Source organism: Gopherus flavomarginatus, chromosome 10, assembly GCF_025201925.1.
Source record: "Gopherus flavomarginatus isolate rGopFla2 chromosome 10, rGopFla2.mat.asm, whole genome shotgun sequence".
Taxonomy (NCBI): Eukaryota; Metazoa; Chordata; order Testudines; family Testudinidae; genus Gopherus; species Gopherus flavomarginatus.
The window spans coordinates 50,101,000-50,113,772 of NC_066626.1; the positions used below are offsets into that span (position 1 = coordinate 50,101,000).

The 12,773-nt window shown below is 38.5% G+C and overlaps 1 protein-coding gene across 4 annotated transcripts in view; it reads left to right on the forward strand.

Annotated features, from left to right (window-relative positions):
• BAZ2B (bromodomain adjacent to zinc finger domain 2B) overlaps window positions 1-12,773 on the forward strand; it is a 276,520-nt gene that overhangs the window by 92,015 nt on the left and 171,732 nt on the right. The gene's annotated exons all lie outside the window — the stretch shown is intronic.

Below are 12,773 nucleotides of genomic sequence, written 5' to 3' on the forward strand. Positions count from 1 at the left end.
TTTACATCTAGCATAGGTCTATCAGTTTTGGAATAAAGTATTATCTGGAATTTCTTCATTAGATTTTATTTATTTAGATCTCTATTTCAGTACTCATGATAGTTTAACTTAGCTATTTTTCAGCCAAATAACTGCACAATTGGAAATCTTATGGTAGAGAGCGGCAGGTGTAACTCCTGCTGTTCTGTGCCTGGATCCATTTTTATATTACCCTAAAAAGTTCATTTTGAGATTTACTACCCCAAGAACATGGGGTTCCAGGCGACTGAGGGTCAAATTCTACTCTCTACATAAATACAGAAGAATCCTCTGAAGTTGATCATTAGACACTTTTAACTGGAAGTATAATTTGTGCACAGAGGGTGCTATATACTCTGATAACATTACTGAGACTGTATACCATATACAATGGACCATTTTTCTCAGTTGTTTCACAGTGGGCAGGAAAGTTGACAAATCAGGGTCCAAAAATAGGTGAGGATAATAGAATGGGATTGCACCAGTGTTCTTTGCTGCCATAATGAATATTTGGCATCAATTCCTCTACAGTAGGCAGTTAAGTATATTATAAAAACATGCTGGAGCGGGACTTTTTAAATAAAATCAATGTGGCTGTCTTAAAGTGCTGGTATTAAATATGATACTAAGTCATTTGGGATAAAAAATTATAAAGAATTCCATTTAAAAATACCAGAAAAAGAAGTAATCGGTGCAGGATAGGTTGACAACTAATTAATGCAATTCTCCTTAGTAAACATGATTAATAGTTTCTGGAGAGTGTGTGCACATGCACATTAGTTAGGATTAAATTGTTTATATTAAGGAACATGTAAAATAGATGGCACGTCTGACCAACCTGAGGTTGCCAGCATAAGAAAACTCCTCTTTTGCATTTAGCACTTCTTGGCCTAGTTGTGTTGGGATTAAATGGGAACATTTGCTGGCACTCATTCCACAGTAATCCTTAGGATAAACTAGATTGCCATTTGACCACTAAGTGGTCTCCTTTTGGTGAAAAACAGTGTGGCAGGATGGGTAAGCTTTATCTGCTAGTGCCTGTGCAATGTGTGCCTCTTGGGGAAAGAAGTCATGTAACCCATTATAAAATGAGGTTAATGGCGATCACCCAGTTTTGCAAAGTGCTGTGAGATCCTCTAAGGAAAGGTATTATGTAAGTGCTTGGTGGCATTATTTACTGTTTTCATTATTAAACTCTGGCACCAAGAAAATAACCACTAATTTTTAAACAAAATCTGTCGTATTCTATATAATCATATTTCAATAGTCTAGTTTCTAGAGAAATTTATATTGAACATTACATGGCTGTAAAGTGTTTGAAATGTAGATGCAAGTCAATTTGTTCTTGTACCTTCTGCATGTGGATAGTTTGCTGCTTTTGTTCTATCCAGCAGGTGGAGACAAACTTCCCCTGTAAGATCTTTTAGTTTTCTGTTCCCTTTCTAACCTCCTCTTCTTATGCAGGAACATCAGAATGAAACTGATGTGATCATGGTGAGTTTAATTCCTTATTCTTGCTGTGCCATGGAGGAAACACTGTGCAGGGGGTAGGACAGGAGATATCTTCTGCTTCAGCTGGGGACAGTTGATTTTTCTCCTCCACACTCCAGTGACCCAGCAGTAGATATTACCGCTTCTTCTGTGTATGGTGATCAGGTTTTTAAGGTACAAAATTGGGAAACCTGTTACTGAGGTGTGGGGTTGGGTGTTTGGTGGTGCTTCATCTGGAAGCATGAAGTGCTGAAATTGTGATGGGGCAGAGAGTGCTCACTTCTGGCACTGGTCGTAGATTTCCATACAGCCACCTGACGAGGGCGCTTTTGAAAAGCTAAGCATCCATTTACCTAAATCCTTCTGTTGGCCACAGGGGAAAAACAGAATTAAATTTCCTAGGGCTTTGATATCTCACAAGGCAACTAGAGAAGTGTAGCCAAATTAAGGTGTTTGTGTAGAAACCTGGAGATTCCTGCTAGCTGTCAGCAAGAGGTGCTTACAAAGTCCAAAATTTATTTCTGAATGTTGAACTAAATTAAACAGGGTGCCAATATCTAGGAGCTGGAACAAGCTACTAGAAAGCTGATGCTAATGTACCAATTAATTTTGTCTTCACCTGATGGACAAGAAGAGAGAAATTTCATTTTCTTGACTTGTATAGGAGAACTGAATAAACTACTAAGAATTTTACTTTGTTCTTTTGTTATAGTGTAAATTGGACTGATAATGTTAGAATTTTCAGTGCCATTACCTCTATCTACTCTGTGCTTCTCAAAACAGAACCTACTCCAAAAGCTGGGGTAGTAATGGCCCCTTCAAGTGTAAATGTAGAACCTTTGCCTATCAACCTCTCCTAAAGTACCCTGCTAAGACTTTTTGATGCAAGGTCTGAGTGACTCGCTGTTTCCGGTCAGGGTACGTGGATTGATATTTCCCTGTTAATTGTTTTGGGGAAGAATAATCTTTTCTGAATTTTGGGATGGAAGGAATGACTATATTAGAAAATTAGATTACACAGACCAAGACCTGTTGAAGGGAGTCAAGTCTAGGATCATCCTTACCTCTAATCCCGCAGAAGACTTGCCATGTGTTTTGGTTCTCCATGAGTTTAGGGAAACACTCTTTGCAGCATCACACCCTGTCAAATTCACAAAAACTAGCTCCTGGATTAATACTGACCCAAGTTGTCTTATTTCATATGGGTTGCCCCTCTGCACATTCAAATCCTCTTACATCGGAGGGCTAGATTTCAGCCATCAGCACTGTTCTAGATAGAATTGTGCTGCTGGTTTTGCTCAGATTATCTACAACCTTCCTCATGTCCTCTGTATCTAAGACCTATAGGCTGCACCCCCTGCTGTCTGTGTGTTTCAAAAATCTGCACACATTCACCACATTGTGCAGTAGCATTTCCTTGATTTTAGGGGGTGTGGAGTCTTCTGTCTAACTTTTATCTCTCTTATGAGTTGTTCCAGCAGACGACCTGATCTTGGGCCTAATATAGAAATACAAATGATCGTTCTTTGTTAAGGTGCACCTTAAAAACGTTTTATACTTGCAATATATGGGAGACATCAAGCATGTTGGCTGCATATTTTCTGTCTTGGGGAAGGTAGCTGAAACTTGTAGTATGAGTGGTTTGATATCTTTCTTTTTACCACAGGAAGCTAAATTGGAAGGAAAACGAAAACAGAACTGAGGTGTTGGCACATCATATTTTGTTAATATATTTCACAATTTCAGTTACAGTTAAACTGACCTAGAATGTGTTGACTTTTTATTGGAATTTTTTTTACTAAACATACTTACCGAAAACAGTATTCCTTCATGAAAGAAACACATTGTTTGCTTATCTAATTAACAGTGTTAGAACATCCCTGAATACATATTCACATTCTTTGAACACAGACCCCTTTCTGTTATATCTGAGATGCCTCAAAGTACAAAATAATTAACTTTAGTCTGAAGCACACTAAAAAAGAAAAATAGAAGTAAATTGGGCATAGTAAAGATATTACCTTGTTACCTATATTATTACCTTGCCATTCAGCTGGATATTTCCTTATATATAAATGATCAAATGCCTAACAGTGAAGGAAAGTACTCTTGGTTCAATAGTTATTCTATGACAAGAATGAATACAGCTGCAGATATTCCTTTAAATTTGGCATCTTCGTGTTATGAAACCAAAATTTGATATGCACCAGCAAGCATACCTTGTAGATTTATGTGCACTGCGTGGTGTAAGAGCATTTTTTCTCCAGCATCAAGGGAAGTGACTTCTCCCACCCTGTCTAATGTAGCGAGGCTCTAGACAATATATGAAACGACAAGCTTGTCAATTTTTGTTCTGTCAATGCTGAAAATCAAACTGCTGTTATGGCAAGCATTGTGGTATACTACAGCTAGCATGTTACATGTAATGAGGCTCTGCTAGTGTCTTTTGTTCTTTAAAACTTCTACTAGTTCAAGAAGGCCTGGACATACTGTGACTGTTGTCTTTCTGTCTGCCTGTCTCTCTCTCTTTGTATGCGTTTCTCTCTCTCTCTCTCTCTTATAAATCGAGCTAGTATGCTTCCTATTGTTAAGGTTGCCCAGCACTTCTCATTTTAAGACTGTGTTTTCAGTTGCTTATAACTTGGCCCAACTGTTTCTGTTTAGTTTATAACTTTCCATGCTGGCTATATCCCTCATGCTGAATATTTTTTGGAAAATGTCAGTTAAAGCAGTTGAGAGGTTAGGGAAAATAAGTCATTTTGCACATAGTAAAAAAAACATTCTGGTGACCTTTTCTTTGGTAAGCTCTAGGGCCCCCATGCTCTGGAGTAGTGACTTGAAATTGTCTCGAGTTGACTTCTGTGTCAGCAATGTGTACCTCTTGCCATCCTTGTCAAAATCCAGCCAAGATCTGCGCCTTTGAAAAATTGCAATTTGTAGGTACTCAGTAGAGACTTCTTGGATTTTAGCAACTAAATGTCCTGAGGAATCCATCTGTAGCAGGCATGGAGCTGAGCCCAACATGCAAATACCTTAATCTGGAGACCTTGCTTTCTCTTCCTGCAGTCCTCTGCCTCATTCACTACACACCTTGGGTAACAAATGAAGCAAGAGTTTTACTGACAAGTTGTCTTCACTACACAACCCAGTGTAGGTCCATCCTGTGCACTGACTGAGGCAGAGGGTCTAGGGGATAAATAACGTGTGATCATGTAATTAGTAGGGCTGTCAAGCGATTAAAAAAATTAATCACGTGATTAATCATGCTCTTAATAATAGAATAACATTTATTGAATGTTTTCTACATTTTCAAATATATTGATTTCAGTTGCAACACAGAATACAAAGTGTACAGTGCTCATTTTATATTTTTTATTACAAATATTTGCACTGTAAAAACCAAAAGCAAGTGTTTTTCAATTCATCTAATACAAGTACTGTAGTGTAATCTCTTTATGTGAAAGTTGAACTTACAGATGTAGAATTGTGTGTTTAAAAAAACAACAAAAAAACCTGCATTCAAAAATATAACAATGGAAAACTTTGGAACCTACAAGTCCACTAAGTCCTACTTCAGCCAATCACTCAGACAAACAAGTTTGGTTAGAATTTGCAGGAGAATTTGCCCACTTCTTGTTTAAAACGTCACCTGAAAGTAAGAACAGGTTGTAGCCGGCGTCGCAAGATATTTACGTGCGAGATGTGCTGAAGATTCACATGTCCCTTCATGCTTCAACCAACATTCCAGAGGATGTATCCATGCTGATGATGGGTTCTGCTCGATAATGATCTAAAGCAGTGGGGACCAATGCATGTGCATTTTCATCATCTGAGTCAGATGCCACCAGCAGAAATTGGTTTGGGTTCTGTAGTTTCCACATCAGAATGTTGCTCTTGTAAGAAAGCATGCTTCTGAAAGCATGTCCCTCAGATTTTGAAAGGCACTTCAGATTCTTACACCTTGGCTGTAGCTAACTTTAGAAATCTCCAATTGGTACTTTGTTTGCATTTTGTCAAATTTTGCAGTAAGTGTTCTTAAAGCAAACAAAATGTGCTGGATCATTATCCAAAACTGCTATAACATGAAATACAGAATGCAGGCAAAACAGAGCCGGAGACATAAATTCTCCCTGAAGGAGTTCAGTCACAGTACCTGGAAGAGGTGAATGGAAAAATATTTTTTATCATTTTTACAGTGCAAATATTTGTAATAAAAATAATATAAAGTGAGCACTGTACACTTCATATTTTGTATTGTATTTGAAATAAATATATTTGAAAATGTAGAAACATCCAAAATATTTAATAAATTTCAGTTGGTATTGTGTAACAGTGCAATTTAAAACTGATTCATCGTGATTAATTTTTTAAATACGATTCATTTTTTTGTTATTTGTGTGAGTTAACTGCGGTTAATCGACAGCCCTAGTAATTAAAGTAGGAATGTAAATAAAGTTTTAAAAGTTAACCATTTAAATGATTAAAAAATATTTAATTTAATGGTTAATCAATTAAAGTGCCAGCTATGGGCTGGGGCTGCTTTGGCTGAGGCTGCTGCAGCGGGGGCCACTCCGGCCAGTGCGGGGCCATTGGGGCTGGCCAGGTAGCCTGGGGGCTAACGGGTAATGCGGGTTAACTGGTAAAACTAATGCTTACTGGTTAACTGGTTAACACTTTACATCCCTAAATTAAAGATTGTATTATAATGCAAAGGGGGCAAATTAGGGCTGCCCAGGCAACTTTAATTTTGACATTTCCTAACTCTTGAGTGCCTGACTTTGAAACCGTGATAATGTTCATTTAATGTAGTCTTATGCATGTTATAGATGCTTCTTGCTGCCATCATATTTTCTCTGAGAAATCCTTCTTGTAAATTCTTTCTTTCATACAATACTAGTTGTTTAGAATATCTTAAAACATGTCACCATTGTAGGCCACATAGCTTGTGGGATGCACTTGCATGTGTGAATGGTGCTAATGAATATTTTGTTGTTATGATGTTTATTACTTTTGTGTAAAGTACTTTTAAAAATATGATTTCTGTGTTATAAACCATTCAGTAAACAGAATGGTATAAGAATTAAAATGCAGCTAGAATGCAGTGTATAATTGTCCTATTTTTTTTTTCTTTTGCCACCTCAGCACTCACTGTTTTTCTCGAGGGCTGGCTTTAGGGAAAATGGTGCCCTGGGCAAACTTGTACTTTGGTGCCCCTGGCCCCCATGGGCAAACCGTACTCTGTGCACTCTTCATTCCAATCTCTGCACTCCCCCTTCACCCCTAACTCCTGCCTCCCTGTGCCCTAACCCCTGCATTCCTCTCCTTCACTGTGCTCCTTCACATTTAACCCCTGCACCCCCTTCCAGAGGCTATGTGGGGAAACTGACCTGGATGCATGGAGCAGCTGCATTGCTGCTCACTTCCCCCCGCAACATTGCTCCTCCATGCACCCCTAGGGGTCTGTGAGAGGGGAAGTGAGAAATTACATCAGGGCTCCCTGCATCCAGGTCACTTTCCCCAACTTTGCTGTCTAAGGGGAGGGCAGACAGCAGCAGCTTCTCATGCTTGCCTCATAGCACAATCCAGATGGGGAAAGTGACCTGCATGACCAATCACTTTGTGTTGCTCCTCACTCCTCCCTCCTTTCTCGCAACTCTCTAGGGGGGGCACTGAGGAATGTTGAGGGGGGTGAGCTCTATCTGTGTGTCACCATTCACCCCTCTTCTCATGTTCCTCTGCTGGGAGAAAACAAGGAGAAAGCTGCCCCCCCCCCCCCGCAGCACTCTCCTGCCAGCCAGGAGCAGCTTTTGACCCCACACCAGCAGCACGCAACTCTGCGCTGCCATACGACACCTTCTTGCTCATGCCAAGTGGGTCATCCTTGAGGCTGGCCCTGTTCCCATTATATATTATGTCTTTATTATAAGCGCATAGACTAAGGGTGAAATCCTGAACTCATGGAAATTTAATGGTAAAATTCCAGGATTTCACCCTAAAAGTATTAAGAAAATGTCCATGGAGTCTGATCCTACAATGCTTAAAGATGCACTTTATTCATGAAAGTATGGTGCATGTTTGTAGGATTAGGCCCATAGTCTGATATAGAATTAATACTGCATTCTTAAGACTTGGAATAGTATAGTCTCCTATGTGAATAGATTCAAAGATTTCTGGAGAAAATAGTATACATATTGGAGTCTGCCTACCAGAGACAAAAGTGCAGAAGCCTGTGGATTATTGCCTTTTGGAGAGGAGTCATCAGAGGGAAATGATGGAACTCTACCTTTCCCTTTCTGTTTACTCACAAGGAAAGCTTAATTGTTAATCATTAAAAAGATAAATCATTAAACTTGAACTGCTAAAGTTTTGATGGTTGCATAAGTATATTTCATACATAAAAATAATCTAAGAGTAACTGTGGCTAAATCGATTCTTGCAATTAATTCTGTGACTTTCATAACCAGATTAGTGCCCAGTTAGATAAGTCAGTAGAAGCTGCAGGAGATCTGTGCTCTGAAAACCAAACCCAAAGTGTTTTGAGATAGGTGCCAAAAACTAGAGCAACCAAAATCGGTTGCCATTCTTGCCAATGATGGACCTGAATCGTCATTTGTCTGTCTTTTAACATCAGCAGAGTGCCCCAATAAATCTTGTATTCATTTTAGGACCATCTGTTTTCTTTATGTGCGCTTCAAGTACCTTGGAGGTAGTGTATTCTAGTGGTTCTGAAAATAGTTTCTTGCTGAAGCAAGTATTCAGTGTTTCTTGGAATTTTAAGAAGCAAGATCCTGAATGTTGTTATAACTTGAGGAGCAATATTGTAAGAACTAAATTTACTTGTAAGTATAGTAAAGAGACAAAATGTAACCTCTTTTAATGACAAGATTTTGCCCTGTAGTGACTGCTAATGAGTTAAATACATTAAAAAATTCACAAGAAATACTTTTCAACTAGTTCCTGAGGCATTTCAGAGATTTTTAAATCACTGTGGGAATTACATGCCTTTCTGCCAACAGCTACACATCATAGAATTTTGTTTTCCATCAATGGTTAGCTTACTTCTGAAGCCATTGAGAAAGATTAACGTAGTATTTATTTAGGAATACAGCATCTGTTTGAGTTCCTACCTTTACTAAAATAAATATACATATTTAATGGAAAAGAGATTTTTATATCTTAATAGAAGTTTTTGAAAAATGAAGATACATTTCAAAAAAGTTCAAAACAGTCATATTTGAGTATTCACAAGAAAACTTTGTAGTAAAAGCTCCATATGATAGCTGTTGCTCTTGGGGATTGTAGCCTAATGAAGAGAGGACTATAGAAATGGTTAAAGAAACCATGGGAAATGTATGACAGTCAAAGTAACTAAGTACTGTAACATTCATATTATCCCATATGCTTACAAAAGTAAGGTTGGGAGATTGAAGAATCTCCATCGTTAGAGATTTTTAAAAGCAGGTTAGACAAAAACCTGTCAGGAATGGTCTAGATAATACTTAGGGTATGGCTACACTTGCAACTGTACAGCGCTGGGAGTTAAACCTGTCTTCATACAGCTGAGTTGGGAAAACGCTGCAGTCTGTCCACTCTGACAGCTACCAGCGCACTGTCGTGGCCACATTTGCAGCATCTGCAGCAGCATTGGGAGCAGTGCATTATGGGCAGCTATCCCAGCACTCACGTGGCTGCAACATGCTTTTCAAAAGGGGTGGGGTGGGGTGGAGTGTTACAGGGAATGTGGGGGAGAGAGAGAGTGGATTTTTGGAGCCGACACTGTGTCAGCTCCCTGCCTTGCAAGTTTCGACCCCCTCCCCCACCCCCTCTCACTCACTGAAAGCAAACAGCAGCTGTTCTTTTCCTCACAGACCAGATAAGCAGTCTCGCGGAAATGGATGCCCCCATGCCCGCCATACTGCTTCTTTCCTCAAGCCCCCTCCCTCCCCCTCTCTTCAAGCAAACACTAGCTGTGGGCGTTTCAAAGGGAGCCCCCTGCCTCTGTGCATTCACAGCAAACAGTAGTTGTGTTTGTTTTTTTGATAAGCAGCTCCCGGACCGCAGTTCACAACAAAACAAAGAAAGGCATCACAACAAAACAAAGAGCGGGACCTTCACTTAAAAGGATTATGGGAAGGTTCCGGAGGTAAGTTACAGCATACTAAGATTATTCCCTGTTTACGCTGGCGGCGTAGTGCAGCAGCGCTATACTCTTTATTCCTCTCGGGGAAGTGGAGTACAAGCAGTGCTTTAGCCACGGAAATACAGCGCTGTATGTGCCTTGCCAGTGTGGGCAGGGAGTGAGTTACAGCGCTATAAAGTCACGAACAGCGCTGTAACTCTCAAGTGTAGCCAAAGCCTTAGTCCTGCCATGAGTGCAGGGGGACTGGACTAGATGACCTCTCAAGGTCCCTTCCAGTCCTATGATTCTACAATTCTAAAATGTAACAAAATGAAGTTAAAGGTCAGATTTACATTCACAAGGCACAGGAAATTCATTATTGTCTTGATTTAGTGGCCAGATTGAACTCTAGGCTCTGTAAACTGCTTTACCTCTCTTACTTTTGCACATGAACATAACTTTGTCTCAGTAATGTAATTGTTCTGTTTTTTTCTATTGATCTATTGCTAAGGAGCACTTCTTAGAACCATATAATTCTGCGTAACTAAAAATCCCAAGTTTTTTCATTTCTTGTTAGAACTAGTGGTGTCAATTTTTTATTTGTACGTGAACTTTACTCTGCTTCAAGTTTATTCAGAATGTTGATTTTATATGATATATTTGAGAAAACAGATTGATCTTGAAACATTCTGTACATACACTTCGACATCTAGAATCCTCTTTGGAGTCAGAGTCTAAAAGGTTACTGGCCCAAACTTTTATTTTGTTTGATAGTATGAAAACAGACATGTTTTGTCTCTGACTGTTCTACTTTTTGAACAATCCCAGCACTTAAGTATTGGAGCATTTTTTCCAAGTGCGATTTACATTTCTTTACTCCCACAGTTTGATGCTCTTGGAATCCACTGGTGACAGGTGAATACTACAGATAATTTACTGTGCTGTGTGCCAATGTTGCGAACTGTATCAAATGCTTTTTACAAATCAAGAAAGATGGTATACAATAATTTCTTGTCCAGAGTTGAATGAGTATAGTATGTAAAATGAATCATGATAGTACTGGTTGAATAAGGTGGAACTGGAACCATATTGATGTGAATTGAATGTGTTGGTATTGAGATGTTTGTAGATATGTTCAACTTCCTTGGTGACTGTTGTGTTAATGTAGTTGGAGGGATGGAGATGGATGGGTAATTCAATGCTTTTAGAATTTCTTTATGTGGATTGGGACAAAGGTTCAAATATTTTGAAGAATTTAGGCATCTAATTGTTTTCAGATTTGAGGAAAATGCAGAGAAAATGAAAGATTGTCATGTACTTTTCTTTTTTAAGTTGATGGTGAGTTTTCTGTTCATGTTGCCAAACTTGGAGCTAGTAAAGACAGAATGTTTTAAAAATATTAGTTGTGGGGAAATCAACTAATTCTTCACTATGGTATAAAGATAAAATATCGTTAGTGTAACTACTTTAATTAGTGTAATGGACTTTCCAAATTATTGCAGTTGTTATTACTCTAAACTTGCTTAATTTAAGAAATCGGCCTTAACTTCCCTAAAATGATTAAATTGTGCATTGTCTTATATCTACCCTATTGACCTTAGTGAGCTAAATATTTAGTATTTAGTTTCTATTGTGTATTAAGTTAAATTTTCTGGATTAACCAATAATAATTTAGTCTGCTGGTTTCAATTAATATGCTTATTATAAACACAGAGAAACAGGGTTTTAAACTTTTGCCATGCCAAAATCACAATTAATACATGAAAAACCAGAAGACCAGACTAACAGAACAGATCAACTGTGTAATGTGAGCATTGCTACCTTAAATACTCACGTGTTCATTAAGCAAGAAAATTTGTATTTCTCCTTCAGTCTTACGAATTTAAATAACCTTCAGGATTCTGTGTATGGCCTCTAGCACACAATCTTATATTTATTTAAAAATAGTTTATTCTGACAAAATGTCAAGACTTAATGAAAGTGCTTCACTCTGAAGGCAGTACAATTGCTTTGATGTCTGAGTCCTTTGACAGCTGCTATGTTCATGCATGAGGACTGTCAGATTAAAATTATTTTGTGTGGTTGTGAAATAAAATATTGACAATTTTTACTAAGTTATTTGTCCTTAGAAGTCAAATATAAAATCATCATAAAAAATGTGTAGTCCACTTAGGACCGTTGCACCCTCGAGAGTAATCATGGTTGATGTAATTGCAGCAGGCATTGTGTAGTGAAGTTCCCAGATCTGGTTCGATCCTGCAAATCCACAGATCTGTGGGGCAGCCTTGCAGGTGGCACCAAGTGGGGTCAAAAGTGCACCCCTTTGTGCATTAATGGAGAATCAATGCTAGTAATCCTTCTCAGGAGAACATAAGGAAATTAAAACTGCTTAGTCAGGTTAACTTTATCGTGCTAAATAAATCAAATATATTGATAAAGTAACCATATCAAGTAAATGCAGAAGACTTTAATGAGAAGTCTTCATTTGATTCTCTTTATAAGGACTATATTTGTTTTGATAATTCTTTACGCATTAGTGAAATGACTTTCATAAACTAGTGGAAGTGATGGTCTGGATGGGATCTTGAGAGGTCATCAGGTACAGCCCTCTGCACTGAGTCAGGACCAAGTAAACTTAGACCATTCCTGCCAGGTGTTTGTCTAACCTGTTCTTAAAAACCTCCAGTGATGGGGTTACTTAATTATTTTCATTGCCCAACCCTGAATATTCTTCATTTCTGCTATGTCCTTTTAGATAGGGTGACCTGAACTGAACACAGTATTCCAGGTGAAAGCATGCCATTGATTTATAGATGGCATTGTAATGTTTTCCATCCCATTCATCTCCTAACATTTTGTTGTTGTTGTTTTTTTCTGACTGCAGCTGCACATTAAGCAGACGTCTACATTAACTGTTCACAATAGTGCCCAGGTGTTTTCTCAGGCTTCCAATGTAAAATATACTCTTCTGTAATCCTCCAGTTTAGAATAGTGAATTATGAGGGTCTGTTGTCAAAGTTTGATCACGCTAGTTGCAGTAAACTCAACACTTTCTTATTGATTATTTTCCACCGGAACATCAGGAACATCATAGGTCATCATAGCAGAGGGTCAGATCTTGGCAACCACAACATTGCAAGTCCCC